Source organism: Alligator sinensis, unplaced genomic scaffold, assembly GCF_000455745.1.
Source record: "Alligator sinensis unplaced genomic scaffold, ASM45574v1 scaffold99_1, whole genome shotgun sequence".
Lineage (NCBI taxonomy): Eukaryota > Metazoa > Chordata > Crocodylia > Alligatoridae > Alligator > Alligator sinensis.
The window spans coordinates 33,308-45,838 of NW_005843601.1; the positions used below are offsets into that span (position 1 = coordinate 33,308).

The 12,531-nt window shown below is 47.1% G+C and overlaps 2 pseudogenes; both read right to left on the minus strand.

The window, feature by feature from the left end:
• Window positions 1–3,437: 3,437 nt before the first annotated feature.
• Window positions 3,438–6,741, minus strand: LOC112548834 (annotated as a pseudogene).
• Window positions 6,742–8,085: 1,344 nt separating this feature from the next.
• On the minus strand, window positions 8,086–8,817 carry LOC112548835 (annotated as a pseudogene).
• Window positions 8,818–12,531: the final 3,714 nt, after the last annotated feature.

The following is a 12,531-nucleotide window of genomic DNA, read 5'->3' on the forward strand; positions in this document are numbered from 1 at the left end:
GAAGCAGTTGCAGAGGAGTTACAAAGAACAAACACTTTCCCTTATCTGTTCTACTGTACAGAGCCAGCAATTCTCCACCAAACCGTTATGTCATCTTATAACTCAAATGATCAAAGTTTAAGGCATTTATTTTTTTCTGATTCCACATGCCCCACTATCGGGCGCTGGTCAGACCGCAGTTGGAGTACTGCGTCCAGTTTTGGGCACCGCACTTCAAGAGGGATGTGGATAACCTGGAGAGGGTCCAGAGAAGGGCCACTCGTATGGTTAAGGGCCTGCAGACCAAGCCCTACGAGGAGAGACTAGGGCACTTGGATCTCTTCAGCCTCCGCAAGAGAAGGTTAAGAGGCGACCTTGTGGCTGCCTATAAGTTCATCACGGGGGCACAGAAGGGAATTGGTGAGGCTTTATTCACCAAGGCGCCCCTGGGGGTCACAAGAAATAATGGCCACAAGCTAGCAGAGAGCAGATTTAGGCTGGACATTAGGAAGAACTTCTTCACAGTTAGAGTGGCCAAAATCAAGAACGGGCTCCCAAGGGAGGTGGTGCTCTCCCCTACCCTGGGGGTCTTCAAGAGGAGGTTAGATGAGCATCTGACTGGGGTCATCTAGACCCAGCACTCTGTCCTGGCTATGCAGGGGGTCGGACTCAATGATCTATTGAGGTCCCTTCCGACCCTAACATCTATGTTTAGTTGCATCTTCCAGCCACTGCATTTGCTGGCTGGAAGGTTTAAGAGCCTTTACCCATTAGAAACTTTCCGTACATAGGGCTGCTTTAAGCCCATGATCAAATTGCTGCTTAACCTTCTCTCTTTTTAAGTTGCATAGATAGAGTTCTTTAGTATCTCGCACTGAAGAAGGGTTTCTAGATCTAAATTCAATCTCATATGTCTTTTATGAACCTTTTTCAGTTGATCAGCATTCCATTTAGTGTGAACATGAGAACTGGATACAGCATCCAGTAAACAGCTCACTAATGCCATAGACAGTAGTGATGATGCTTTCGTATTTGTGATCTACATTCCAGTGCACCCAAAGATTTCAATACCCTTCTTAAATGAGGATTCCTTCAGGAATGTATTACTTGTGAAATCCATGATTTTATGCACATGCTTAAGTTTGCAAGACGTGGGCCTACAATGACTACATGCATCACAGGCAACAACTAGTTTTTAATGACATAATACACATGATGGGCTGGAGTAAGAGAAACAATAGTTAGGATAGAGATTAGGAAAAAGCACTCAGTCCTACTCCCATTGAGGACTACACACCATCCTGACTCCCTACATCCCTTGACTTCAGGGGTAGCAAGATTGGAGCCAAAGATCTTAAGAGGTAGAGCAACTGGGCTGGGGAACAGACTCCAATGCATGGCTAGAGGCAACCTTTGTGTAGAGGTTACAGAGCAGATATGAGAACTGAATGAAATAGTGAAGAGCCTGCAAAATGCAAGGACTCAGCTGGGGCAGCCAAGAGACCTTTTGTGGGCCAGCTTCCTGGGGTTGTGTTACCAAGGGTTTTACATGTATAAAGAGTCCTCTGTATCCCAGGCCTGGCACATGTCAGCAGAAATCCCTGTCGACACAAACGCATCCACAGTCAGCTCACTTGGGACTCATTTCCACTTCCATGACAAATGTTTTTAGCTGTTGTTTTACCATCGCGATACCATTTATTAGGGGAGGTCAACGGGGAATAGGGGAAGCGCTGTTTACTAAGGCGCCCCAGGGCGTGACTAGGAATAATGGGTGTAAACTAGTTGAGAGTGGATTTAGGTTAGATATTAGGAAGACATTTTTCATGGTAAGGGTGGCCAGGATCTGGAACGGGCTTCCAAGAGAGGTGGTGCTATCACCTAGCTTGGAGGTCTTCAAGAGGAGGTTAGATAGTCACCTGGCTGGGGTCATCTGACTGTGGTCATCTTTCCTGCCAGGGGCAGGGGGTCAGACACGATGATCCATTGTAGTCCCTTCCGACTTCACAATCTATGAATCTATGAATTGCTGCGAAGTAGTAGTGTCCTGCAAGCTTTTGTTGCAATGGGCTTGTCTCGGCAGCTTGTACCCCAGCAGGGAGTGGTGCGGTGCACCATGCCTGTTTCTGTGCACGCTGCCTTCCCAAACTGATGCACTGTAACCACCCCCTGCTGTGGTACTGCCTGGATCCAGCCAGCTCTAGCTCTTGGGGGAGCCCACTACGCACACACACCACCCAGCTTCTGTCTCAGGGCACGGACAGCTGATGCAGAGCACATGCTGCCTTCCTCATTGTGGTTATCCCTGGTGTAGTACTGAAGCACACAGACACGTCCAATGCATAGGAAAAACCAGCACATGCTCTCTTTTTCTCTGGAGGAGGTTTCTCCATGTTTTGATGTGTTTTGGTGCTACCTCTGGGACATGTTCACATAGTGTCTTGTGCGGGGATGCAAGGGCCCCATTATGCTGTCCTAACAGCAATCCATGTGAAAGAGCTGGTTCTCCAAAACTCCACACATTAGGTCCAGCTTCGGATTCATTTTGCAGGCTGTTAGTGTTGTGTCTCTTCATGGAAGTTTGCGCGGGGAATTGCCAGGCAGAGTGAAAACCACGTGGAAGGTGTGAAGAGCTTCCCTTTGAAACATGACTTCCTTTGCCAGAAAGTCTGTTCTGGAGAAATCTCCCACCCTGGTAGCATAACTATTCTCTAGAATATTGTATTTCTGAGACAGTCTGTCACCATCCAAATCATCACTGGGATTACAGGAATGAAAGAATTATAGAAATTATAGACCATTACAAAGACATTAAATGAAGTCAATAAAACCCTTAGAAAGTGCAGATCTCATACATTCACCTGCGCTCTGTGCTTCCAGTGCTGGCGATAGTTCTTCAACACTCTCAGTAAAAGCAAAAGGAAAGAGTCATTTGGATGTAGAGACAAACAAGAGTAAAAGGTCATAACATTAGCATTTCAATAGTATTATTCATCTTTGTTTCTTGTTCTCCACGCTGGTTTTTGGGCCGAGCGCGTTGTCAGTACTTTCAAAACAATGAAAAGTCACTGATAGTGCTTTACAGATTCTTGCCCACATCCAGCTGCTCTGAGGTGAGGGCACTGTCCTGATGAAATACAACATGGCTGGGAATCTAGAGTCTGGAAACTGCCTGGGACTCTGCCACTGCTCTGTTGGAGGGCCTTGGGTAGCACATTTCATCTCATGATTGTCTCAGGAGTGGACTCTTAGGCCCAGGCCTATGTAGCGTTCACATGTGCAACTGCATTGCTTCACCCTTATGCAGTTTGGGATTCTAATTCTCCATGGTGGACTAAGACCGACCTGCACACCTTCATGCTGAACCTAGTCTATCGCAGGGACAGCTCTGTCCAGAGGCCCCAGATGATCCCACTCCACCACAGCTCCCATTCTTGCTGTACCGCCAGAAAAATTACCTTAATTGTTCACTGTTCACGGATGAAGCCAACAGACTCCCCCAAGAAAGGATTCAAGTTGAATGGTCTTCTCCATCTACCGCAGCGCCTCTCCTTCCTTCCACTGTTGCTCTGCTTCAAGCTTTTCCTCCCCCTCGTTCTCAGTGCAGTGGGCTGCCAGTTGTGCAAGGAGGTCCACCTTGGGCTGAAGAGCTTGCACAATGTTCAACACAGGCTTCAGCCCCTTCCCAAATGAGGTCCTGCTGAGGGCCTGAAATCAAAGAGACAGCTTTTGAAGAAGACACCTCCGCAGAATCCTTTCTACACCAGCTTTGCCTACAGGTCAGTAATGAGAGTGAACTAAACCAAGCCCCTTTTCAGACTTGCATTCGGATCCATCCTATGAACTTCAGCTGAGCACCCAGACAAATCAGAACTGTGCAATGACAAGTTTTGTTAAAGGAAAGCAACTTAATATTTTCAGATCAGGAAACCCACAGTCTGCATAGCCCTGGGTATTTTGCGCTTGTTTGCTGAGGGAACTGGATTGATATGGGGCTGCTCCCAGGGCAGATGGATCAAACAGAGCTGGAGCAAACTGAAAGCAGGTCTGCTCTAAAATGAAAGATTGACCCAGTGATGCTGCAGAGCCAGCAAGGGAGTGGCAGGACTGAACCAGCAGCTGGAGGCCTGACAATGGTCCAGGATGACCAGGCCTGTTTGTATGTCCTGGGGAGCTCACAGAGCACTTCTTGTATCTTCTGATACTGGGTAAAGAGCACCCTAACCTCAGGCTGAATGATAATGGCCATGGAGAACCACAGAAGAGGCTGGTGATGGGGCCCATCACCTCTGCAGTTAGGAGTCAGGATGCAGAGGAGGCCGACTGGGGCCAGAGGTCTTTCATGGCTGGTGCCCCGTGTCTGGGTTCCTATAGGGGTGTGTATGGGGCGGCAGGGGCAGTACTTTCTATATGGCTTAGCGCACATGATGTTGAGGGCATGCACATCTCAAGAGCAGGACGTGCACAGGCTCAAGGAAAAATCTTCCTTTGGAAGAGTGAGGACCAGGAAGGAGCATGGGAAGGTGAGCAAGTTGAATGAAGCTCTATGAAAACCAAATGAAGAAGCCTAGACTAGGGAAGGAAGAGCCTCTGCTCTGCTGGGCAAGGCTATCGAAAACAAGAGGAAAGGAAGCAGATACTTGCAGTGTGAAGGGCTGACCGTACTGATGTCAGTGGGAATGTTACCTTTGGCCTCAAGGAGCCAGGATTGCACCCACAATATCAGCCACTAGCCAAGAAAAGACTTGTAGGGTTGAGGGAAGTGCAACGTCAGATTCTGCCACCCTTATATTGCAGTGTGCCTTACTCCCATGCAGCTCCATTTGAATCAACGGGAACCTCCTGGTAAGCACCAGAAACACAGTCTGAAGCAGCGGCTTCCTGTGAGGCTGACCTGGCTCCCAGAATGTGGAAATACTCTCAAATGTACACAATTAGAAATTAGTATTTTTTTCTGTAGTCAGCTTTATTCATCTGTTGCATTTCAAATTTCTGTTTGAAAGCCGATCAGAAACAAACACTAAGGAGCCACTATGCGTGCCAACTATTAAGACCAAATACTTCTTCTAGGCCCCAGTTCAGGAAGGCTTTAAAATGCACTTTTCTAAGCAGGTGCCATTAATTCCAATTGGTCACTAGCTCAGGCTTCAATTTATGCAAATACTGAGATTCATTGTCCTGGGCCCAAACATGGCAAATCATTGAAGCCTGTGAGCACTTCTAGTGACTCTGGTCGGATTTCTGTACGTAAGTCTTTTCCTGGATCAGGGTTCTGGCAAGATCACAAATGAAGTTTTGGGGGTTTTTTTAATCATTATTCAATCTACACATGAACATGTCTGTGTCAAACTGCTCAGTTCCTGCTCTCTAATTAGAAACTCTGGTGTTGTGATGAGACCCAACTACTCGATCCCATGGGTTGCTAAATAAACTGGGTCTGGGTTACCTGTCACTGTTTTTACATCTGGGTTACCTGCACCCATTGCCTGGTTTACACTCCATGTCTGATACCCTTCTTTTGGGCAGCTGCCTTTGGCGTGAAGAGCAGCTGCCTTTGAACCAGTCTCTGCCATCAGTAAGCAAAGCAGAGAGCTGTAGCTGTCTTGTCCATATACTTAACCCAAGAGATTCCTGCCCTCTTCTTATGCCCAGACAGATTTCTTGGAAAGAGAGTGGACTCAAGGTTAGTGGATTTGCTGACCACTAGCCCAGAACCCCAGCTAGCGAGGGTCCTCCACGCTGATAGCCCACTGCAGGCTGTCTAGGAGATGGTCCACCACCTTTAGAAGAGCATTCTGCATTCACAGTAAATGGGCTTGCAATGCCACATGAACATCTTTACAAAAGATCCAGTTAGAAGCAAAATGGCAAAATGGCATTCACAAAACAGGATTGTCCCTTTACCTCCCCTGGTCTTACAACTTGCTGTCCTGTGCGAACCAGAGAGAAATGATTGTCTTCTTGTCTCTGTGCATCAGATCTCAAACTTTCATCTTCAAGACACGTCCCAGCCAGTGATGCTCTTAGGTCTCTTAGGCCATCCCCAGTTTGAGCAACAACTACTTCTTGCAGTTCCTCAAGCGGTTCTGTTTTTATGGAAATTACTCATAAATAATCAGACCCCAAGTCTGAAGCAATGGGTACATGTTTGACTCTAATATGAGGGATCATTTTCACCGGCAGCTCCTCTGTCTCTGCTGGGGTCCTGTTTGCACTTGAACCTGGGGTTGCTTCTTCAGAGATGCCTAAGACACTTGGGAAAGAGCCTTGTCAGCGGTTGTGTCTGGGCTCATCCCACGTTGGCTCAGTGTTGGTGAACTGTCACTAGAGCCTGTAGACGGGGGGCAATCGGAGAGTTCCTCAATTATTACAGTAGCCAGTTATTGAGGACAATGGGCGCTGCAACCTGTTACATCATCATAAAGGTCTTCCTCAGATCCAGAGTTTTGTAAAATATTCCTGGAAATAGGAAGAGCAAGTTGAACATGCTTCTTCATGTTCTGGATGTAGAAGTGGTTCTTCATCTGTAGCTGCCACAAGGCTGATTTTATGTTTGGACAGGACTTGTTCCACGGCCTGTTAAAGGTTCTCGGCAATGGCACTCACTTCGGCTTGTGAGAAATGTCTTCTGTACCTTGGGCTTCTGCCCTCAGTGAAACTGAAGACTTCTGGCAGGAATCTACTTAATATTTCTTCCATACATGTCATGGGCGCCACAGGAATACATGGGTCTGAAGCTGGTTTTGGCATCATCTTTATCATGCCAAGATCAGTAAGGAGGTTTTCAGCAACCCCAACACCTTCTGTTGTTGAAGATGAAGTAGGCAATGTCTCCTCCTCTGAACTGGCTTGAAATTCAGGCTTGGCAACTTATTTTGCTATTAAAACTGCTATCCCATGAGCTAAGATGTCTTTCCTATTTGTTAGGTCTCTGCAAACAAAAAGGTCAGAATCAGCCTGCTCGACAGTGCTTGTGCAAGCTGAAGGGAACAGGTTTCCCCTCGCTTGGCTGTCTTCAGTGTGTAAAAATTCCCTGTCACTGATATGTTCATCCATGTTCATCTGATGTTTTGACAGGAGTACTTGCAAAGCATGGCGTATTTTTCTAGTTTCGTCGTTCAATGACAAAGTCTTTTCTGCATCCAAATCCACAACGGGAAAGAGGGAAGAAAATGTTGACAAAAGATTTGCTGCTCATTTTTCCATGACGAGAGAGACTATTTTACTAAGATCTGATGATAAACTGAGTTATCCAAAGGCTCAGTAGTGTCTCTTAGTGCATGCTCGACAATACTGTCAGCTTCAGCACAGTGGTGAAGTGGTAGTTCTCCAGAAAGAGAGTTCTGCAACGGATTCCCAGTAACCTCTTGGCAGACCAAGTCACCAAGAGCTTCAGAAATAATCATCCAAAAATCTGTGGCATAGCTCCAGAGTAGGTGGTATGGGACTTCAGCATTGGGCAGTGCTTTTGGGAGCATCTTCCAAAAGCTTCCCATCAAGTTCCCCAGGCTCTAGAGGTTTAGGCAGAGCTGAAGAGGGTGCTTTTGCTAAGGGATCTTCTGGTTGGCAATCAGTCATTTCTCTCCTTAGCAAAACACCTAAGCTCTCTGCTGACATGCTCTTGTTGCTTTTCATGCCTGCATAACCTGAGACTTTGGAAGGATTTTCTTGCAGAAGGTCAGATAAATTTTGGCCGTCAATGTGTCTATGACAGAGGAAAGACCCTGATCTTCAGAAGGCTGCAGGTCTGTGGCCAGACACGTGGAAAGCTTATCTGACACTGACTCAATGACATCTGTACTGATCTGTGAAGGATCACTTCCAGGGATTGCACTGTTTTCTGCATGTAGGTTTTGTGAAGGGACCAGTTTGCTTATTCTTTCATCACATCTTTCTTTTGAAAAAGCATCAGCATAAATACAGGTCGATGACTGAAAGGGCTGAGGCTCAAGTGTGTATGTTGGCAGGGGCTTGCTGCGAGCTCCCTGCACTGTGTTATGTGGTACTTCCTCTTTGGCAAATATCTTTCAGTGGGATGAAAAGAAGAGCTTTCTTGCAAGCTGGCTGCCAGTCTGGGGTAGAGTTACTCTGGAGCCGACTGCTTGGTTAGTGTGTCCGGGGGGATGAGCCCCAGAGCTCCTGTGTAGTAACTTGGCTTCCCGATGCCCCCTGATGTGGGTTGTACAAGCTCAGGGACTTGAAGCTGCCTGGGCATTTGCCCTTCCCTTTGCACTTGTTCCTCCGAACCGAGCACTCTTCCCTGGACATTGCTCCACGAATAGGATTTTCTAAACATGCCTGTTTTAGGGCAATCTTGTTTGACATTAGAAAAAATATCTTCCCTAATGAGATGAGTTTGTAATTTGCTGTCTTTTCTGGTGGATTCATATTTAAAGTAAGTTTTGCTATGAGGAAACTTCTCCGCTATACTATTCTGCAGGGGATGCTCAAGCAGAGCTCCCAGCACATGCTCTCCCTGCGCAGACTAGAAATAGTGTCAGCCCAATGAGGAGGTACCACTGCTGGTTCAGCCGCTGGGAGATTTTCTTCCCAAAGCTCTCTGCCTAGGGACAGTGTCTTGCTTCTTGTTGGAGACAGGTCAGGTGTTTGTTGGGGAAGCAGCAGGGTTGCTTTTCATCTACTCCATCTCTTTGCACATCCTGGTGATCTGCTGGCTCTTCTCTTTCTGTCTGTGAAAACAAACTTGGTGGCATTGGCCTCCTCACCTCTCACATCTCTCTCTTCGTGTTGTATTATTGGTGGATATACGATGTCTGTTACCCCAGGCACAGACCATGCCATTATATCTGTAATTTCATTAGTCATTTCTGCGGTCTTGTTTTTCTGTAGCAGAAACAAATTAAAACAGGACAATAACTGAGCTAATTTCTTCATTCTCCCTTCTTTACATGGCAATAGCTGTCTCCTGGGTGCAATTCAAACCTTTAGGAGAAACAAGAACAGCCCCTCCCTCACCCCATGAAAAGTAACATGTATCACATGTATCACCAGAGCCTTTTGGATAGGACGGGATATAAATCTAACAGAATAAATATAGGAAATAAAGAAACAGCTGGTCCGGGAAAGGGCAGTGAAGGACACATTGCTTCTCCCCGAGTTTGTTTTTGAAGGGTGACATGCGGTCTGAAGACCATGGAAGAAAAATCTGACCATCTTGGAGCCCAGGGGAGGTTTGTCACTGATGTCAGTAGGGCCAGGATTTCCACATATGAGCCTGGAGATGACCTAATTTTGCCAATTTACCCTATTACATGTGTAACCCTAGCCATGATGCTACCCATGGCCACATCCGGATTCGGGGTCCTGGGGTGTCAAACAGCCTCAGCCAACCTCTCAGCTCCTAAGGCTGGGCCGCCTCTCCGTGGAGCGCTTTCTTCTTGTTTCCCCACACAGTGGATATATATGCCGCATACAGTCTAACTATTTACACCGTGTTTTATTTACAAACCAGTCAACATATGCATGAGGTTAATAGCAATACAGGATATCAATCATCTAATGGTCAAAGTCAGGTATCAGTGAACTAAAAACACTTTATACCAATTGAATCAAGAACATCCTCAGCACAACTCCCCAGTTTAACCGTGAGTCTCAAGGGGGTTTCAGGAGGGGCGCGCAGGGTTCACACCACATCAGCTCTCTTTTACATCAGCAGCACAGTCACATTGCTGGGGCAGCTTGGTTCAGAGAGAAGGGGCATCCTGCTCCGTGCTAGCGCCTGCTGGGGAAGAGCAGCTCTCCTCTGCTCCGGCTGTCTGTGGGATCTGCCAAGCAACACACTGCCCCCGCAAAGTGCCTTTCCACTTCCTGGACAGGCCCCTTGTGCTGATAACTGAAACAAGCCTGGGCTTATCACCCACCTGCCCCAGGCTGTTTTCCTGGTTAACTTTCCCCAAAGTCTTCTCAGATCAACACCTTGCCCTGCCAGGCAAGTCTCCCTTACCTCCACCCTTTTTCCTCCATGCAGGTCCCTTTGCCTCAGAGGGGAAAGGATACCAGGTCGTCTTCTCCGCGCCACTAATTGCAGCTTCTCCGCACAGGCAGGCTGCAGCATGGCCCTTGCCCCAGCTCCGGGGTCCTGGGGCTCCCTCCCTTCTCTGAGCCTGGCTGTGTCTGGCCTCAGGACCCAATCAAGAACATGCACATGCTTTTGCAAAAAACTGGCCGTGGCTTTCCCTGCTCTGCCTTTGCAGGGATCTTTAGCCGTGCAGCTGTTACACAAGTGTCGGGGAGCTAGGAGTTGGAAACACCTCTGGACACACTGTGTGGGATGCATTGACAACGTGTAGGGGGTGCATGCAGGTGCATGTGCACCTCCTGAAATCGGCTGTGCACTCCCTGCAAAACACCAGCAGCAAAACCGGGAGTGCCACCAGTTTCACCAGTTTTGCCACTGGCTCGGCGATTGGCCACTGGAGGTTCCCCCCCCTAAGTCAGCAACTGGCTGCTGGGGGACCCCACTCCATCGGGGAACTGGTGCCCCGCCAGACTTGGGAGGCACCAGTCGCCCATGGTGGGATGGACCCTGTGCCCAGAGCCTGTGCCACATGCTGAGTGGGAAATGAAATGACAGCAAATCTCACTTCCATGTTCCATATTTCAACAGGTGCTGAGGCCTAACATTGGGACTTTCTCTAAACACCCCCAGAGAAAGCACTTACCAATTAGTTCACTTCTCTTTATGGAAAAGAATCAATGAACTTGCAGACATTTCCTCCATCTCCTACCAAATCTCAAAGCTGTGCTCTCCCTGGGCAGTGCTGCTCCCTGCTCTTCCTCAGGATAAGGCATCTAAACACTGTCTGCTGTGCAGCTTTTCTGCTTTTCAAGGACTGTGCAGGCTTTTGCTAATTAACACCCTAGCCTAGTGCAAAAGGTAGTTTTGCCCCCATTTTACACATAGCAGAACTGAGTCAAAGCTGCTGTATACTAATCTGCGGCCACTGGGCTGTAATGCCTTCTATAGTTTTGTCACTCCGTTGTTTCGCTTGCTGTGAAGAAAAGAGTATCTGTCACACAACCAAACACAATACAGCACATCTTCCAGCATTATATCCTGCTCACTTGCTTCGAAAAAGGATGTGTAGGATTGTGTGGAACAACACCATGCGGTGACTCCTGCGCAATACATGTCATGGCAGGGTGCACTTTAGCTTTCAGTTATCATCTTCTAGGTTTGATCCCCTGACTTCTTACCTGAGAGGGTGATCTTTTCTTGTTCATGCCTTTATTAGCAATTCACACAAATCTAAGCTGCTGATTACCTGACATGAAACATAATAAATTCAAGGATAGTCCTAAATGTTGAGTATAAACTGCTCGCGGGTCTAGGAGCCTGAGTCCCAGACTCTGATATAAAAACCCAACTCTGGGGGTGAGTAAGGGTAAAAGCTTGGCCCTACTGAATTAAATGGGAGTTTTGACATCGACTTTGGTGTAGCCAGAGTTTTGCCATAACCATTTTAATGGAAAGACAGTGAAAAGACAGATACAACAGTAGAAACAGTACCTGGAGATCAGGACCTTCAAGCATTGTAGACGTCTGCTCATCAAATTTACAAACCAACAGGGTCCAGTTTCCTTCTGTGTTGCACCCTGATCCTGCAAACATTGATGCAGCTTGCTAGGAAACAATCATGGGAATTGTTGAGCACCCTGGGATCACAGACATGCATGAAATAAATCATGTGCATGTTGTTAGATCGGGGCTGTAGTCATCAACTTCTTTATGGTGTTTTAAATAGAGTTGCCAGCCAATCCATTGGCTACAAGTCACTCTAGCCATTTACCGATTACCTCATTGAGGTATGTATGATCCACACACACACACAATTATATAAAATTTTTATATATATATATATTTATTTATTTATATAAAATGTATATATAGATATAGCTATATAGGTATAGATCTATAGATATCTTTATAGATCTATATCTATATATCTATATCTAAATTGTACTGTGGCTTTGTTTCTAACCTCCATTGTTTTATGAAGCAGATGTTTCTTTTTGCACGGTTGCTTTCATGGTCCATCCATCTGATGTTTTTCTTCTGAGAAGCTTTTGAGTTTTCGTAGTCCGTGTAAACCAGGGGTGTCCAACCTTTTTGAACGTGGGGCCGGATCATGAACTTTTTAATCACCCAGCGGGCCAGCGAGCCATATTCAAAGACCTCACAAGAAGTGGTATCACATCAGGAAGTGATGTCACATGACTTTTGACACCAATGAAGTTGCAGGAAGTGACAATGAAATGGGTGTAACCCACGCTTGTCCACCATATGGCCCACGGGCTGCCATGCAGCCAGGGCATTTTCTGTGGCCCGCGGTGCTGTGACAGGAAATGAAAGTAAACACGTTTTACTTTCGTTCCCATGCCGTGTCCCTCCCCCGGCCCCTCAGCATCTTCCTAATGGTGGCTGAAGGGCTGGGGAAGGGACAAGGTCCCCACACGCACTGTGTCAGCTTGACATTGCCGACGCGGTGCGTGTGGGAAGAGGAGTAGCCGCGTGCCGCTCGGGACAGGATG